The sequence below is a fragment of the Glossina fuscipes genome, unplaced genomic scaffold (genome assembly GCF_014805625.2).
Source record: "Glossina fuscipes isolate IAEA_lab_2018 unplaced genomic scaffold, Yale_Gfus_2 115, whole genome shotgun sequence".
Lineage (NCBI taxonomy): Eukaryota > Metazoa > Arthropoda > Insecta > Diptera > Glossinidae > Glossina > Glossina fuscipes.
The window spans coordinates 1,155,585-1,172,602 of record NW_023998458.1 but is presented as its reverse complement, the minus strand read 5'-3'; positions in this window follow the sequence as shown (position 1 = coordinate 1,172,602).

The following is a 17,018-nucleotide window of genomic DNA, read 5'->3' as shown; positions in this document are numbered from 1 at the left end:
AGATAATATTTTTTCTTTACTGAAGAGATTCCTGCTATCTACTGCCTGCCGGTAAGCAAAACGGGTACACAATGTTCATAAATATGCCGCCATATGGCTACTGATGTTAAAGTTAGCTGGTTGCTTGGTTAGTTGGCCGGCTAGTTGTTCAGTCTGCAACGACTATTTAGTTATGAAAGCGACATGTTTTCAACGTCATGAGGCTTTAAAACGCGTGATTGAACAACAATAACAGTGCAATGCTAATACGACATCAGCATCAGCATCAGCATCATCATCTGCATTGTTCGTATCTCAAAAGAGGATATTTGCGATTTGTTTTTATTATTTTATGTTGTTGTGCGTTCACTTAAGGACCTTGAATGCGTAATGAGTTAAGAGTACTCTTGTCTTCTCCTCTATATATATTCATTGTCATTTCATGCGATCTTCTATAAGATCTTTCGTTAACTGCTTTTGTGCATACATTTTTGAATAAAACAAAAAAATCAGATTTTTTTTCTTTAACATTCAATATCAACAGTGATAGCCTCTTTACATATTTAAACGCATACATTAATACTATTATATACGTATATAAATATATATAAATGTATATAAATATAAATATATATATATATGCAATAGAGTTTGTTGAATAGTGAACGTCACTAATGGTAGTGTCAGGAAAGCATAAGCAAGCAAAAGCTAGCCATACCGAGACTTCAAAAGTTTATTCAACAGGTTTTTCGTTTTTTATGTACGTATGCGCGAGTGTGTACGCATTGCATTTGTATGTAAATATTTTTTTTTTTTTTTTTTTTGCCTATTTATTCCTATTGTCGGTGCTTTTCTTGCTCTTTCCATCATCATCGTCCTCATCGTCATCGTCATCGTCATCGTCATCGTCATCGTCCTCGTCGTCGTTGTCATCATTATCATCATCGTCATCATCATCATCATTATCATCGCCGTCGTCGTTATCAATAGCTATTTTACATAAATGCTTAAAAGCGTCAAAGCATATCATTTAAACTGCGGTTTTGCTTTCAAGCAGAAAACGATTTGACAGTTTCTTCTTCATTTTCTTCTCTTCATCTTTTTTTTGAACTTTTTTTTTTTTTACTTTTCCTCTTTAAATGCATATATTGCGAAGAGTTAGTTTCTCGTCATTGGCAAGAAAAAAAAAATTTAAATAAAGCAAAAAATTGTCAACAGAATGCGTTCAGACTTAGAGATACAGATTAATGCTAACAGGCGATCGGTTTGTCTGTCAGTCGGCCCCTGTATACTTTAGTCATGTCAAGGTTAAATTCAAATTTATGGGACATTAAATGACAACATTTTTGAAGTAAAATTGATGCTAAACTCTGTATAACGAATTAACAACATATCGTCGTCTTTGCATTTTTTTCTTCTCTTTCGTCTGTCGCCTTTATACAAAATTTAACTTATTTCGCAATTTCTATATATGGTAAGAAGCGTTGCGTTTAGTTTTATCCGCAGAGGAAAGATTATAAAATGTCACGATCTTGCGCACAAGTCGTTAAAAATGCATATGACGCGTGATGGTATTCTATTTGAATTTATATTTTTCTTAACGCCAAAAGCAATTACTTTGTATGCAGTATTATCGGTAAAGGTTAGAGAAAGCATATAATAATTAAGCAGGGGGTTAGAGTTGTTTATTGAATGCCTTCGCTTACGCTAATCACGGATGCCATGAGCAACCATAGATTCTTTTCGATCCGCACGTAATTTGTTTAAGGGCATGAAAAAGTTGAATGTTTTTGGGGGGCGGCTGAAAAATTAAAGCTGAAGGCAACGCAGAACAAATCCTAAAGGAATGAGGAAAGCAGGAAAGGAAATATATACGGATTGGATATAGTGTGTGTATTATTATTATTATTATTATTATTATTATTATTAATTTCGCCAGAGAAATAAATTCCAAGACTAAACTCTTAAAAGCACTAGCATCGAAGGCTATCGGCTTTTATTAAAAACTCTACCGCACTTGAGATTCGAACCCACGACCATTGACTGACTTGCTAGTCGAGATTCCTCGCCTTCGGCTACTCAGACGGATCATAGTGTGTGTAAATTGTACGCAGTCTATGTAAAATGTAAAGGATGTAAAATGAAAAAAAAGTAGAGTAAAGAGTGGTAGACAACGGAAATAGTGAAGATCGAAAGAAAATTTATAAAGGCAGAGTCCGAGCTAAAATATCACTTTCTTTATGTTCACAGCTTGCTGTGTCTATATGATATGATTGTTGGGCTTTCTTTCCTATTAGACAAGCGAATAGCATGTAGGAAGAGATAGATGGCAGCGGCAAGATGTTGCCTCAAAAAGGAACTAATCCAATATATGATTGGGTTACTTCCTTTTCGATGAAATCTTATCGAAGCCGAGCATGTGGTTGTATTTACATCGAGGTAATTTCTGATTTGAATTGAGTGAATTCTGCACGAATTTGATGGTTTTATAAAAGCCAGTAATGAAGTGACTATTCTCCGATAGGTCACTTTTCCAAAAGATATTTTCCATCCCAGTTTCTAGAGAAAATAACCGATGGACTGCGGTACATTTTTGAGCACTATATGTGAATGCTGGCGCATGCCATTTTCTGAGAAAGCCACACGAACTTATTTACATATATAGGAGCTTTGAGTACGAGATGTAATTTTAAATGTTGCGCAATTTTTGGGCTGCCAACATAGAGCTGGTACTGCGACGACACTACGCAGATAAATGCTGAGCGGTTTCTATATTCATTCATTTGGTGTTGGAAATGCTTTAACAAAATCGATAGTGTTTGTATCTGGAGCTCAGAATTTCCAAGGGAAAAAATCGAATACTACGATTGACGGTTTGACAAAACCGATATTTTTTAAAAGCGACTTTTCGCTGTAATGATTGTGGTAGCTCGTCATTTAACCACAGCGAGTAACTGCTTGGAAATTTTCTTAAGCCGTAATTCAGTGTAATTGAAAACTCTGTTGTGTTAATGTTTGCGGTAAGTAGGTGCTTTACTACAAGGTGTTAACGGACAATATTTGCCCCGAAAGTAATGGCATGCACCTAGACGGTCTCCTTTCTCGAAATGGAACCTTAAACTATTCGCCGAGATCCTACGCTTTAGCATCGTTAAGCCGCTTACTTTTTACTTTTCTCACAACGTTCTTCACGTTAAATATGACCAGCAGCGATTCATATTCTCAAACACAATGTTAAAATCGCCATTGTTGGAGTAAAGCCGCCATTATGTGAAGTTTGTGTTGGAAAATTTCATCGAAGGAATGATTGGTTGTAACATGAGTCAACGCGAATAGTGGGCAGGCATTGTGTTTCATTTCTGACTTCAGAGTTTTTACTTGCGATTATACATAAATATAAACTTTTTCACGAAAATATCGTTTTTTTTCTGGATTAAAATAGACACCTGCTGATGAAAGATGCAGTTAGCGATTATTTAAAGTTTTATGCTCGCTTAACGGTGCGAATTTTTTAAATATGACAAAGAAGTTTCGAGAAATACACACATCCCTGCAAGCTTACAGAAAGGAAAGATTTAGTAATGGCTTTCTCTCTGCCCGTAGTGAAAACAATGACTGAAGCAAGAGACATGGTTTTCTTTTTACTTGCATCCAATTTCACTCAACAAGAATCCGAGGAATTGGTTTCATTATGGGTCACAGTTTCCGAAAGATTAGTGAAACAAATGCATAATCGCTTTGGAATAGAAGAAGATTTAAAATTGTCGGAAAAAATATTCCGATTTCTCACTAGAATAAAAGGCTGAAAAACCATAGTTCCCTGCTTTTTTAACAGCCTTGCCATGAACTCGTTCACACCATCGATTAGAGTTTCAAGCTGAACCGAGTCTTTCGTTATTGTGTATTAATGGCTGGTGTTATGTTATGAATCACATAATTTGTCTCCTGTCAATTAGAGAGGGACAGAAATGAGAAAGAAAAACGAAATGCCAAGAAAACACAAAAAAAACCCAACATTTTTCTTGTGAAACAAGCTATATGATCCACTGTTTACTTCAAAGAAAAAGAGAGAGAGAGAGAGAGAGAGAGAGAGAGAGAGAGAAGGAGAGAGCAAATAAAACAAACATTATTTTAATAATTCATAAATCCATGCGCAACACATTTACTTAAGAATGCAGACATATCGTGTCATGCATAATGCACACTGTAAAATGATGACAACATGGTGTTCATCAAATTAATGTATGTACATTTTTAATTAAAAATATAAGACAAAAATAAGAATTAAACACTTCGGCTCTTGTAACCTGCATTGAACACTAAGAAATTGATGAAATAACTGAAGATATCTGCTCAAAAGCGTCCTCAAGATGTAATGCTATTATAACAGCAACAACAGCAACAATACACTGCAACATTATCACAAAGTGATGACGACCCAATTGGCGACATAAACCATATTTGGCTGCAACAATCAGACGGACCGACGGACAGATTTCTATACGCTTTAGTGTTTTCCTTTTCCTTCTTTTTTGTTTTTTTTTTGTTTTTGTCGTCTTATTGAATGGATTACAAGCGAAGCAAGACAATTGTCAATGCGATGTTATCGTTGCAACAAATAAAACAGAATATGTAATTGAATGTTTATTTTTTCTCTTGTTGTCGCAGTTGTAGTTGCAAGCTTAAATATTTGCAATAATATATAGGATAAAAGTTAACTTGGGCTTGAGTCGTCTCTGGTAACACCTAATGTGTCCCTCAAAACAGATGACTTTTACAGCAAAATTATATATAAATAATGTAAAGATTGGATGTACATCGAAAAATCTTAACGCTTGCACGAGTTTGTCGCTCTTAGGTTGTATTTACAATGAGAAAAAGCGAGGATAAAAGTTAGGATAAGCACTACTGCTTCTTATTGCTTTACCTCTAGAATCGATTTATATAGAGAAAAAATTTTTTAACAGAGTACGGTAAGTAGATATATCACAAAGGAAAAATGTGAGACAATTTAAAAAATCTGTATTTGATTTTCTCATCTGATAAAGAAAATATTTATTAACCTATTTGAACGCAGAAATAGATTTCCCCTTTAGGCTACAATTAGCTAAAGATATAGTAACACTGCCAACTCAAATTGCGATGCAATGTTAGCAATGATATCAAGATAATTCCTTTTTGATGGTAATGACAATAATCTTAAAGAATAAATAGCTTTATTGAATTATATATGAAAAAATTCACCCGACGAAGTGGATTATCGGCTAAGTTAGGTAAGTGTAACAGCGAGCGTGATTTTAACCATAAGAGTCTTAGAAAATAAGTTGGATAATTGAGAAAACTGTATTCGCGGGAGTACCGTGTTAGATAAATTTCAAGCCTACATAAAATCCCTCCCTTGCTACTTCCTACAAAGGATTCCAAATATTTGATTTCGGTCTGAAAAGCGACAATATTAAGCAGTAATGACTGCCAATAATGGTCGCAACGAAGGCAAGAAAGCAATGCACACCATGTATCCTTCGGCGAGTTGAGAGAACTTTGTATCATTTTCTCGTCTTCTGTAAGGGGACTTCTATGTTCTTCTATGAAGAAAACCTAAAACAACTCACGTATTTTACTGTAACTACTTTTTCCTCCTCTCTAACCAGGTACATATTATTACATGGTGTTAAACACCAACACGATGTGATACAAGAGAAGTATAATCTATAAAGTGTCGTGTCTTATCCCCATTGTGGGTCGTTGAACACATTCTTAACTGAGCAGAAAAGAAACTCTAGAATTGCAAAGCCCATGTAACAGTCTTCGTTCTTTATACCTTCGATAACTGTATTGACGCTCTTACAGGTTCGTTACTGCACATATAGCATTACGGACACATATAGCTATTCAATATCTGCCATCCAACAAAGATGTCACGTTGATTACTATACATTTGTCCTATTGTGTTACAAAATGAATATCAAAGTTAGCATACTCCTCTTTTGAGCTTATAAGTGGCAATAAAAAAAAATCGAAAAGTATTTAAAATTTCAACTTCTTTAAAATCAAAACCAAGCTTTAAAGCGGACACAGGGAAACGGGCTGATTACTTGAAACATTTTAGTAAACATTTGTTAACAAGTTTTGAGTTAAAAGTTGCACGAAATACCGAAGAAACAACAAAGAAATCATTAACATTTTCTTGTGCATGTCTGTGAAAGAAACCGCATTACGCAAACTTTGTTTTGAATGACTTGTAATTGAAAGGTACACGATTTTGTGTATGCCGTGTAACTTAAAAATTCTCAAGGGATTATTCGTTACACTAGTTCGACTTTAACATGAAAAAGTTTAACAAAAACTAGATAAGACGTTGGTCACTTTGTTCAGAAATGTCATAGTACGGCTGAGTTCTCCTTACACAATTTCTCGTTAAAAGAGTTCAGCTGGAGTCAGCTAAAGCGAATAACAATATTTTCATCCACCCTACACGAATACTAGTTATTCTTCCGCTGGGGACTTAACTTTTTCTTCTTCTTTTCGTTTTGTATAAATTTCCTGTCAATTTCAACCAAATCAATTTGAACAATAACCGCACTTTATGAGCATTTTTTATATATATATATATATATATATATATAGAGGAAAGAAAAGAGAAGTAAAACAATCTTATTCAACTTAGTTAGCTCAATAAATCCCCATTTATGTTTTACTTAGCTTACCACCCGTACGCTTACAGCTATTTGGAAATGATACGATACGATACCACCTTTGGCCACATGTGAGGTATTGCATTTCAGGATGATTTCCTGTCAATGCGTACGCATCGATTAAGGCATTTTCAGCAGTGACTTTTTATGATGCATTTTCAGTACTTTGAACAACAACAAAAAAATCCAAAAGAAGAAGATATTGAATAATTTTAAAGTCAAAGTTTGGTAATCAATCAAGTCAAGGAAATTGCACATCCTTCACCCTTCGTATTCATATATTATTCAATTAATTCAGTTTGTTTATATATTGCTTATCTGGGTAAAAAATACATAAAGGCAATGACTTTCTCAACTTACTTGGAATTTTTAGAAATTTTGTATAGTAAAAGAGATATAAAAATTTCATAAGATATCAGAATGCTTTGACCAATCAAAGATAAAATATAAACTGCGCCATGTTCATCTGATTTGAATATTTACTACTAATAGACTAATCTTTAGTAAACTTTGACGTAGGTAAACTTTACAGAGAGAGACACTTTTTTTTTTTATTTTTATTTTTATTTTTATTTGTTTTTTTTTTTTTTTTTTTAATCACTTAGGAGATTTCGCCTATTTGCATAATACGGTACCGGTCGGGAAGGAGACAAGGAAGCGGCTGTGTGCCCCATTGGCGAGTGTTGTGCCTTTAACGACTGAGCAGCAATCACTATCGTGTAATTGCGAGCCTTATCTACTCACCTACTCATGCGGATAGTGGAGTGGACTCAGCGAGGGTCTCTGTAAGATGGCACTTAAATTGATCGAACCTTTTCGTTACATTCTCATTTGGCCAAGATAGGAGATTATATATCGAAATAAAATCAAGACTATACATAAATGTGAAATGAACAAACCAACGAACTTGAGTAATAAAATCTCTTAAATCTTTGTGCGATTACTGAAATTTTCATTAAACATGCCTTACAAGAAATTAAGAAATTTTTAATCGCCGACAAGAATTACAAAGAAGGATATATGCATGCTTTAAATTCATAAGCGAATGGTTTTAATAATTTTTGATTTTGGCCTTTTTGCCATTCGCGTTGATATTTACGAGTTTTGAAAAAAATGCAAAAACAAAAAACTCTAAAACCATTATAGTCGGTTTTGGGCGCATCTTTCACGTTCATCAACTAATACCAATGCATGAATGCAATGAATGCAAAGAATCAATTATTAAGTGTAGGCGTTTCAGTTAGCAAGTCAGCGCCATTTTTACGCATACCCTACCGTTGGCCCTACTTGATATTTTTTTAAAAGCTTACGATAGATCAATATTCGCTATAGATTGCAAATTACATTTAGGAGATCATGTTATCAACTCAAGCCTCAACTTCGACTTTTACCTCCGACTATCTTCTAAGAAATTATACATTACAAATTTTATTTCGTAAACTCTCGAACAAACAGAAATTGGGCCAGAGGACGGCACTAAATAAATTCGCAAACTTATTGAGAATATAAAATATATACTCTAGAATCTTTTGTAAGCATTTCTACTCCAATTTTCTACCCTCTATCCCCTTACTTGTCCCCTGTGCTTTCTACTTATTCTAGGTTGATGACTAAAAGTAGGCAACAACGTATCGCCGTAACCAGACAAGCGAAAGTAGGCAGTGAAAAGAATTTACATACAATTTCTACTAAATATATATCTCCGTTTCTTGGACACATAAAATATATAAATACATATACATACACATATATGTGAACATATATATCCATATATTTATATATATATATATATATATACGTATATTCAGTATTTTCGATCAGAACGAGCTTGCGAATTAATGCTTTTGGCTTCTCCTTCATTCATTCGTTCGTTCATTTTTGCTAAATTCAAGGCCGCAAAAATTGAAGCGTAAAGGGAAACTTAAATGGTAAAGATCAAGTTTGAAAATGTTCATTATCCAAAAACGATGGGTCAATGGCAAAGCTCTTAGATCCAATTTAATCTGGAAGTTTTAAGTGTGCACATTTCAACATCATTTCGGAATGGTTCCAATAGGTTAAATGAAGTCACTATAGTTTACGAAAGTTTTCTTTTTTATTATTATTTTTCAATTTACTAAAAGCAAGTACACGAGAGCTATCGCGATGAATAAAAACAAAAGATTCCCCGATAAGGTGTTTGACTTTCCTACTAGTCAAATATACCAATATATATTTTAAGTGAATATACGGTATATACTAAAACGCATAGTTGCTGAAATTCCTTCTCCTTTTTTTTGTTTTGATTGGGGAAAAATTGTCTCAATTATCATGACTGCGTAAGCTGTCACGCTAAATAAAAGCAGATGTTTTAGCAATGAATGTACGCGGCGCAAATTGAAAAAAAGACTTACCTCACATGAATGAAAAAGTTTTATCTCTCTAGACGAATTAGCGATACCTACTCATCACCTGCCTACTTGCGAAGAAGCAGCGTTTTCTTTTTACGAAAGACTCATCTCCTTATCTCAGTTAATGTAATAAAAATTGTAAGACAAACTATCACTGACTTGCAGCTACTATTAAAGGATTATTATTTATTTTATTACCCATAGTTTTTGCTTAACTTAATATACTTTTTAATTCAAATACTTTTAAAAAGTGCAGAATTTAGGTCATCGTAACAATACTTGACGCGCGTGTCAAGATTGTGCGCAACATCTGCGTGTATATTGTAATGTATGTGAAGTTTTTGTATTGAGACCTTTTTTTTGCCTTTGAGTTCTACTGTAACGAAAATAATGCTCGTGTTTATAAAAAATAGCACAGAAAAGCGAAACTAAAGCAAAAAAAAAAAAAAAAAAAATTGCCGTAAGCGAATCAAAAAAAAGAGATAACTTAACTTAATTTCAGATTTTTAAACGATTGGAAGACAAAAAAGTTAAATTAACAGCATATTTGTACGACATGAATATCAGTTTTATTATTCACTCGTAATAGTTTTATACAAAAAACCCCGAGAAAAAGGTCAATTACTTAGCTTAAGCAAAATCAATAATGCTCAACATTTGTGTGCAGAGTATTTTAATAGAGGGCTCATAACGCTGACGACTTGGCACTGATCTTTTATCAAGAAGTCTAACATTTGACAGCAGAACGTTGAAGAGCGTTTGAGAATTACATATGTCGCTTTCGACTGCGAAGGTTTCATAACAAAAAAATATAGAAAAAGAAATCACGCAGGCGCATATGATCAAATAAATTTGAGGAAACATGGGCCGGGACGAGTTGCTCAGTGGCTCAGTGGCATTATAGCTTTTTTTGCCATCCTTTCAGTTTTTATTACATCATAACTAACTTAGATATGGAACAATAAAAACTTTTTTACGTAAACTATCAAATTTAACTGACCCGTAGATTATCCTGATTTATACGCCAAACAACTAGAGAAGACCCTTTACAATGCAAAGAAAATTACACAAAGGTGGACAAAATATTGCGAAAATACCTGAAATTCTTGATGATTGCTTGAGCGCATTGACTTCCCCCGCAAGGAAACAACTTTAGATTTTCACACACGTCACACATTACCTCGTATGCTTAGGACAAATCCAAATAATTGAATGACTGAAATACAAAGTTGCCCCAAAATTGTATATAATTTCCGATGTCAAAATCGAACTCGGAATGGTCGAACGATTCTTTCAAGATAAACTCATTTCGTTTCAGATTTCCTGCGTTTAAAGCGATTGAGATTAGATTTATTACCCATATCGCGAAGCAAACAAATTATTAGTTGAGTGGTTTAGTAAGACTAGAATAGGTGCTATAAGCTACCGAGTGGAGTATTTCACTAAGAATGGATTAAACACATTTATTGTGAATTCTCTTATGCTGATTGACCGTTAAAATATTGGCAATAATACTATGCTAGCGTAGGATTGAAAAACGAGAAATCGACCTCACTCCTCCTCTTACCTGGAAATTGAGAGCTTAACTTGATAACAATACATCTGTTGCAATTGTAGTACACAATGATCCGAACAATGTTACTTGTATGTATAGTGCTACTAATTCATTAGCCACGTAAAAAAAATTTGTATAAACTGACTTTAAGTGGAGCCTGTTGGGCACAACATTTTTCATAAAAATCAGTAGTTGGTTGAGGAGTTGAGCATTCAAACAAAATATACATTCTTTTAGTTTAAACTTTTTTTTTCTTTTTCGATTTAAAGCATAATAACTTGCTTAGGCAGGTATGGGATTAAAAGTCTCCCAAATTGTTTGATCATTATATTAGTCGTTGTTGTAAAGTGCTTATTAAAAAGTTTAATGTTTAACATGATTTTTTGAAGCAAATAATTTTAAGGCGCAAAATACCTTTTACGAAAAGGGACATAAACATCTTTAATCTACCATGAAGAATTTTCTTTTTTTGTCTTTATGTTTCCAATTATACACAAATAACAAGTACTTTGATTTAATTTCGGGGTAGGGCCACTGTTTAATAATTTTGACGTGATAATCGCCATCATAAGCGTATATGCAGAACTGATGCTTTACAGACATCTTTAAAAAATTGAAATTGTACATAATGGCATAATTAACAGATAGTAATGGGGTGGCGGTTAAAAATACTTAAACTCGGCTTAAGTCGAATCTTTTGTCACTCAAGAAGTAAATTGTAACTGTGTGGAGAACTTTTCTTGATACGTTCCTCTCGACTTGGAGTTGCCCAAGTAATAGAGACACGGACGAACCGTTACATAGGTAATAACTCTTTTTGCAGTGAAGCTTGTCGTTATAAATACGGATAATTTCAAAAGAAAATAATCAGATTGGCTTAATTTAAAGCAACTCATCATTCAGTCAAACATTTCGAAAGAGAACAGAGAAGCAGTTAACAGATTTCGGGAGAAAGAAAATTAACAATTTCCATAGGCAAGCAAGTCGGACGGAGTCTATTCGAAGAAATGCATGCTTTAGCCGATCAAGGCACATAGGCGAAAAGTCAGAAAAGCCTTATTCGTAGTAATATGATAGAGCAAAAGAAGCTAGGAAAAGCTTTGTTGTAATAACGTAATTTAGCATAGTTGCAAGACCTTTTTATTAGTTAATTAAGGTTGTGTTGATGCCTTATGGGGGTTTTAATGGATTCTACAAATCTCCATTGCCAGGCGCGTCGCATACGTAAGGACGATATTAGTATACATCGGTGGTGAGTATAACCCCAACAGAAGTAAAGAAAGATAGTGAGAACGGAAGACTGGGTCAAATCGATTTTCTGTATGATTACTTTTTTTTTTTGTGACTTCATAACAACAAATGCAGTTGTGCGGTCGATTTGCTTCCCGTTGTTGGTTTTTATTGATTTTTGTTTGCCCGATGGTGGTATGGTGTTGGTTATGGGTATTGCTTCATTTACTTTTGTTGTTTATTTTTCTCGAGGTTCGTAAACATAAATTGCATTTTTATTAAAAAAAAAAAATAAAAAAAATAATATAAGAATCAATTTATTTCCTTTCAGAAATGGTAAAGCAAAACGCATAAAGCCAAGCGAGCGGGTGATGCTGCTTATTTTTTCGCCTTTAAACTTTCATAACTTTTTATGTGTACATAAAGTAAAAGCGTAAAAGGTTCTGGCAAGGAACAGAAAAATAATAATAATAAAAAAAAAAAACATTTAAAAAAACAATACATAAAGCGAATAAGAAAGTTTTTCCAAGAGTTTGCAACGAACTAAGCAACTGCTTCTGAAGCTACAATTTACTGCAGTTTACTAATACCGTTACAAATCCAAAGCTAAACTTAATAGATTTCTCTTCGTTAGCCGGTTTTAGTCCCAAAATAGGTCAAAGAAAAAGAAAAAAAAAGAAGAACGAGAGAGAGAGAGAGAGAGAGAGAGAAAGAAAGAAAGAAGAACGAAGTCACATAAAACATCTTGACCCAGTAAATGTGGATAAGTAAAAAATAAAAAATGATTTCAGTTTCTTTTGTTGCAGATCAACTCTTCTTATTATTATTAAATGATTTAACAAAATTTACCGGAAATTCTCCACGCATTAGGTAGGTAGGTCGTTGTTTTTACGACTTCTTAATAAATGTATTCATTATTTTCATATACATTGCGATTTTATTGATTTCATATTTATGAAATCGGTGAAATCTTGTCAATGTATATAATAAAGCATAATGAATTCAATAAAGTTCTAGTTTAATAGCTCTTTAAATGACTGAATGAAATTATTGCTATCTTATGTAATATTTAGTTCGTTAATTTTTCAATGAATAAATGAAATGAATTTTTATTGTTATGATAATAAAAAATATTACGGCATATTTATGTAATAAAATTTTATATAAATTTACTGTTACATGTGCGTGTACTAGTAGTAGTAGTAGTAATGAAGCAGCAATTCAAGTATTCCGCGTATTACGGAATTCAAAAGACATTTGAATTTTATTGGAAAATTATTTCATTGTTATCTTAAATTTTAATGAATCGCTGTTCATACGTCGCATGGATGCCGTATAAACTCTTACAAAATGATTTTATTCTCCTTACATATGTGACCAATCATGCAGGGAGTGTCTTCTACATGGGTAGCATTATGATGGTTAGAAAAGAGTGGGATGCGGGAGATATAGGAAATGGCCACAGGAGAGCCGTCTGTTCCAAAATATGATATATTTATATATATGATATGGGTGTGCATATCCAAACTAAGCGGCCAGAGTTATAGGTTTTTGCATTTATGGGTATTACCACAGGACATCCCGAATAAACAAATAGAAATGAAAATCGGGCATCCTAGTGTGGCAAGTTGTGCATATTTATAAAGAATAAGATCTAGAGGTCTTAAAGATGTTTAGAACTTCAGAATTTGTGGCCTAAGAACCGCAGCAAGCTTCATTTTTAATATAGTTAAAATACTTACAGGGAACGAAATGCTACTCCTTCTCATGCACTTACAATAAAAATTTTTTTTTTTTTAAATTTGTTTCTAGTTAACTTGAATAGGATTCCGAATTCGCTAAATGATCTTCTTCGGCTCGAAAAAACAGTTGACGGTGGCCCTCAGCATAGAGCGTTGAGTACATGGCTCTTACATTTTCTATAACAGAATTTGTATTTTTGATAAAATTACTACAGGAGATGAAGCCTATATTTAATGTAACACATCACTCAATAAGTACTTAGGATGGCGCATAAATGTCGCCACTAATGATGAATCTAAATGATTTCACTTAATGATTACCAACGGGCAACTATCATAACCAACGCCGATGAACGGGAAATTCTTAAGTTTGTGATTCTAAATATAAACCGTAGAAGTCTAACTGTATGTATGAAATGCAGAAGGCAACTGAAGCGGAAAAAGAAATTCTATATACGCTCATACTTATGTAAAATTAACGTATGAAATCTTTCCAACTTACATCAGCGTTTAATAAAGTAGCAGTGGTACACGAATTTCACTTAAGAGAAATCTTTGTTAAAATCTTTGAAATTTTTATTCTTACCCCACTTTTACGAAAGTTATGTAGGAGCGGACATCAATTTGTCAATTTTTATACACTAGACCGGTAGAAGAGTATATAAAGTTTGTTTGGATGTATGCAACATTTAGAAGGACTAGAAATAGGCCCACCTTTTATTAAAGTAACTTCCCCGGTTGATCTAAGCTTGTCTGTCCATCTGTCCGTCTTATTTTCTCAAGTTTAATCTACAGGTAAAATTTTTTTGGAATATTTACGGTAAAATTTGGTGTGCTCCAAGGACGAATGCTCTTGAAAATCGGTCCGATTGGATCACTTTTTCGATTATTTTCCTTAGAATATGTTATTTTGAAACGTCATTATATGAGCAAATTTATTAAGCGAAGTGATATAAGGTGCTCGATGGTGGGCCGTGGCTCAGCACAGTATTTTCACTTTTTATAAAATATTAAAGCAAATTTCCCAAGCTTTAAAGAAACCTTTCCATAAACAATCATCAAAAAATCATAAAAAAAAAAAATGTTTTTATCGTTGAACGTTTCGTGAGTTGAACGTCTAAAAAACCACACTTTTTAACTCCCCTTTGTTTTATTTTGTGTGTAAAATTTATTCATTAAATGCTGTCAACACATCATTTAAATGTTAAATCGAAAATAAGAAAAAATATGCTACAGACAGTTGGTAGCGTTATGGGGTCTTTGTGATAAGTACATAATTTGCTGCTCTAGATAATTATTCGTATGTGCATGCTTATGTGTATTAGTATATGAGACTATTATTTACACACCCAAAAATTTTATATTATATTATATATGTTTCGACAAAAAAAACAAACAAACAAACAAACAAACACACAACAGCAACTTATCTCGATGCAATTTTAAAATAAAATAAATGGCTACCGCAGTTATGTTTGTGTACACGAGACTGTAGTATTCGTGCTTGTTCAACAACTAAGATAAACATTATGTTAATGCTTATGGTTCTTTCCATTTACACACGGATACACAGCAAACTGTTGCTTCCCTTCTCTATTGTCGTTTAACACGATATAAAGCAAATAAGAAAAATTGTACGAAATGTTTCAAAATATAACTGAACTTGTGTGTGCGTGGAGGGCTTATGATATCCATTTCATTAAATTATGTGTTTACACTCGAGCTTTGAACTTAACCGCAGGAAAGTGTTTTTAAATAGACAGACTTTTGTCGAATAAATCCATTATTTATTATGTTTGTAGGGAAATTGTTTTTTAAATAAAATTCATTTCATCATAGGATAGCTTTTGTTGTTTTCATTATTTATTAAAAGAATAGGGCGAAGATCGGATAAACAATGGTTTTGAAGTTGCGTGTAGAACGTGGAGGGTAACTTAAAAATATGGTGTAGAGTAAAGGCATCTTGAGAACAAAAGAATAGCACAATAAAGAGCAGCTAGCTTTCTTCTTTCTACAGTGAATGTAAAATAAAAGTCTTGTGATTTATTCCATTGGATAGTTGTGGCACCGACTAAAAATAATAGTATTTTTATATGTAGACATCAGACTTGGCTCTAGATCTTGGCAAAACACCAAACACATAACATAAAACAATACTGTTATTACAACTACTAGTACTACTATCACTGTACAGCCTTTTTATGGTGGAAGCAGCAGCATTTGCGGAAAAGTATGATCTGAAACCCCGTCGAACGGCCATCCTGCGTTATGGTTGAAGGTGTTGTCCGTATCTTTCCCGTGGATTTTCGCAGCTACGGATGCGGCACAGACAAGAAAACAAGCCTCGTCACTCAATTAATTAATTTTGTTTGAAATTAACACGATATTGGTCATGGACTTCCTGCACCCAAGCGGTCTATGTATATCCTCCTTTCCTTGGGTAGAGGAAATCTTCCCACATTTTGCGATGATAGTTATTCGGGTACAGTTCTGAAGAAGCGGGTATCCGGAATGGTAGCATAGTATACAATAGTTATAGTGCTATTTCTACTAAGGCTTCAAGTTTTACGACTGCCATTCTTACCGCCACCATTAGACAATTACTGCCAGTATCACACTTCTGTTATCATTACACTACTACTGCGATTGAGATAGCACTACCACTACAGCAGCAGTGCCACTACGCTAAGAATATATTTACTGTTCAATCGCTTGCCAACCACACAATTTCAAAAAATATAAAGAATCGGACGAAATGAAATGTATTTGTGGAAAGGCGCAGTCCAGCCCCAGTCTGCATTTGTGGAGTGCCCCAACTTATTCCGAACTTCTAAATTTATTTGTCGTTACGAGATGTAAGGAGTGAAAACCTTAATCCTCAATCAACGTAGAAGAGATGCCTGCATGAATACTTCTGTAGTCCGTCGAGTCTTGCTCTACCGTTATCACTAAGCCCATAAAGGAAAAATATAAAGCTACCCAATGACTGCCATTACAACTATTCCCTACTATACGATGCTAGAATGCTAACTATCATGCTAAATAGTAAACTATACCTATACGTACTAGACGTCAAAGTCCATTACTAGTCTGTTACGACTAAGACAAATATTACTATTCTTACTACAACAGCCGTATAGTTTTATGCTTATGGCAAAGTCCATTTTTATATGCTACTACCACGACAATTGCAGTGTTTCGGCTTTGTGAAATTGCGCTATTGCCACTTCACTATTGCTATTAATATAATACCACTGTAATTACTGTTGCTGACAAAAAGTTAAAGCTGTGTCGCTACATAGCAAGACGTTTCCGTCAATAGCAATAATACCACACGGCTTGCATTAAGAGTATGGCTACTACTACCACTACTAGTTCCAGTGACATAACTAACGAGACTTATTATTCCCAGAGTTGCACTGTTACT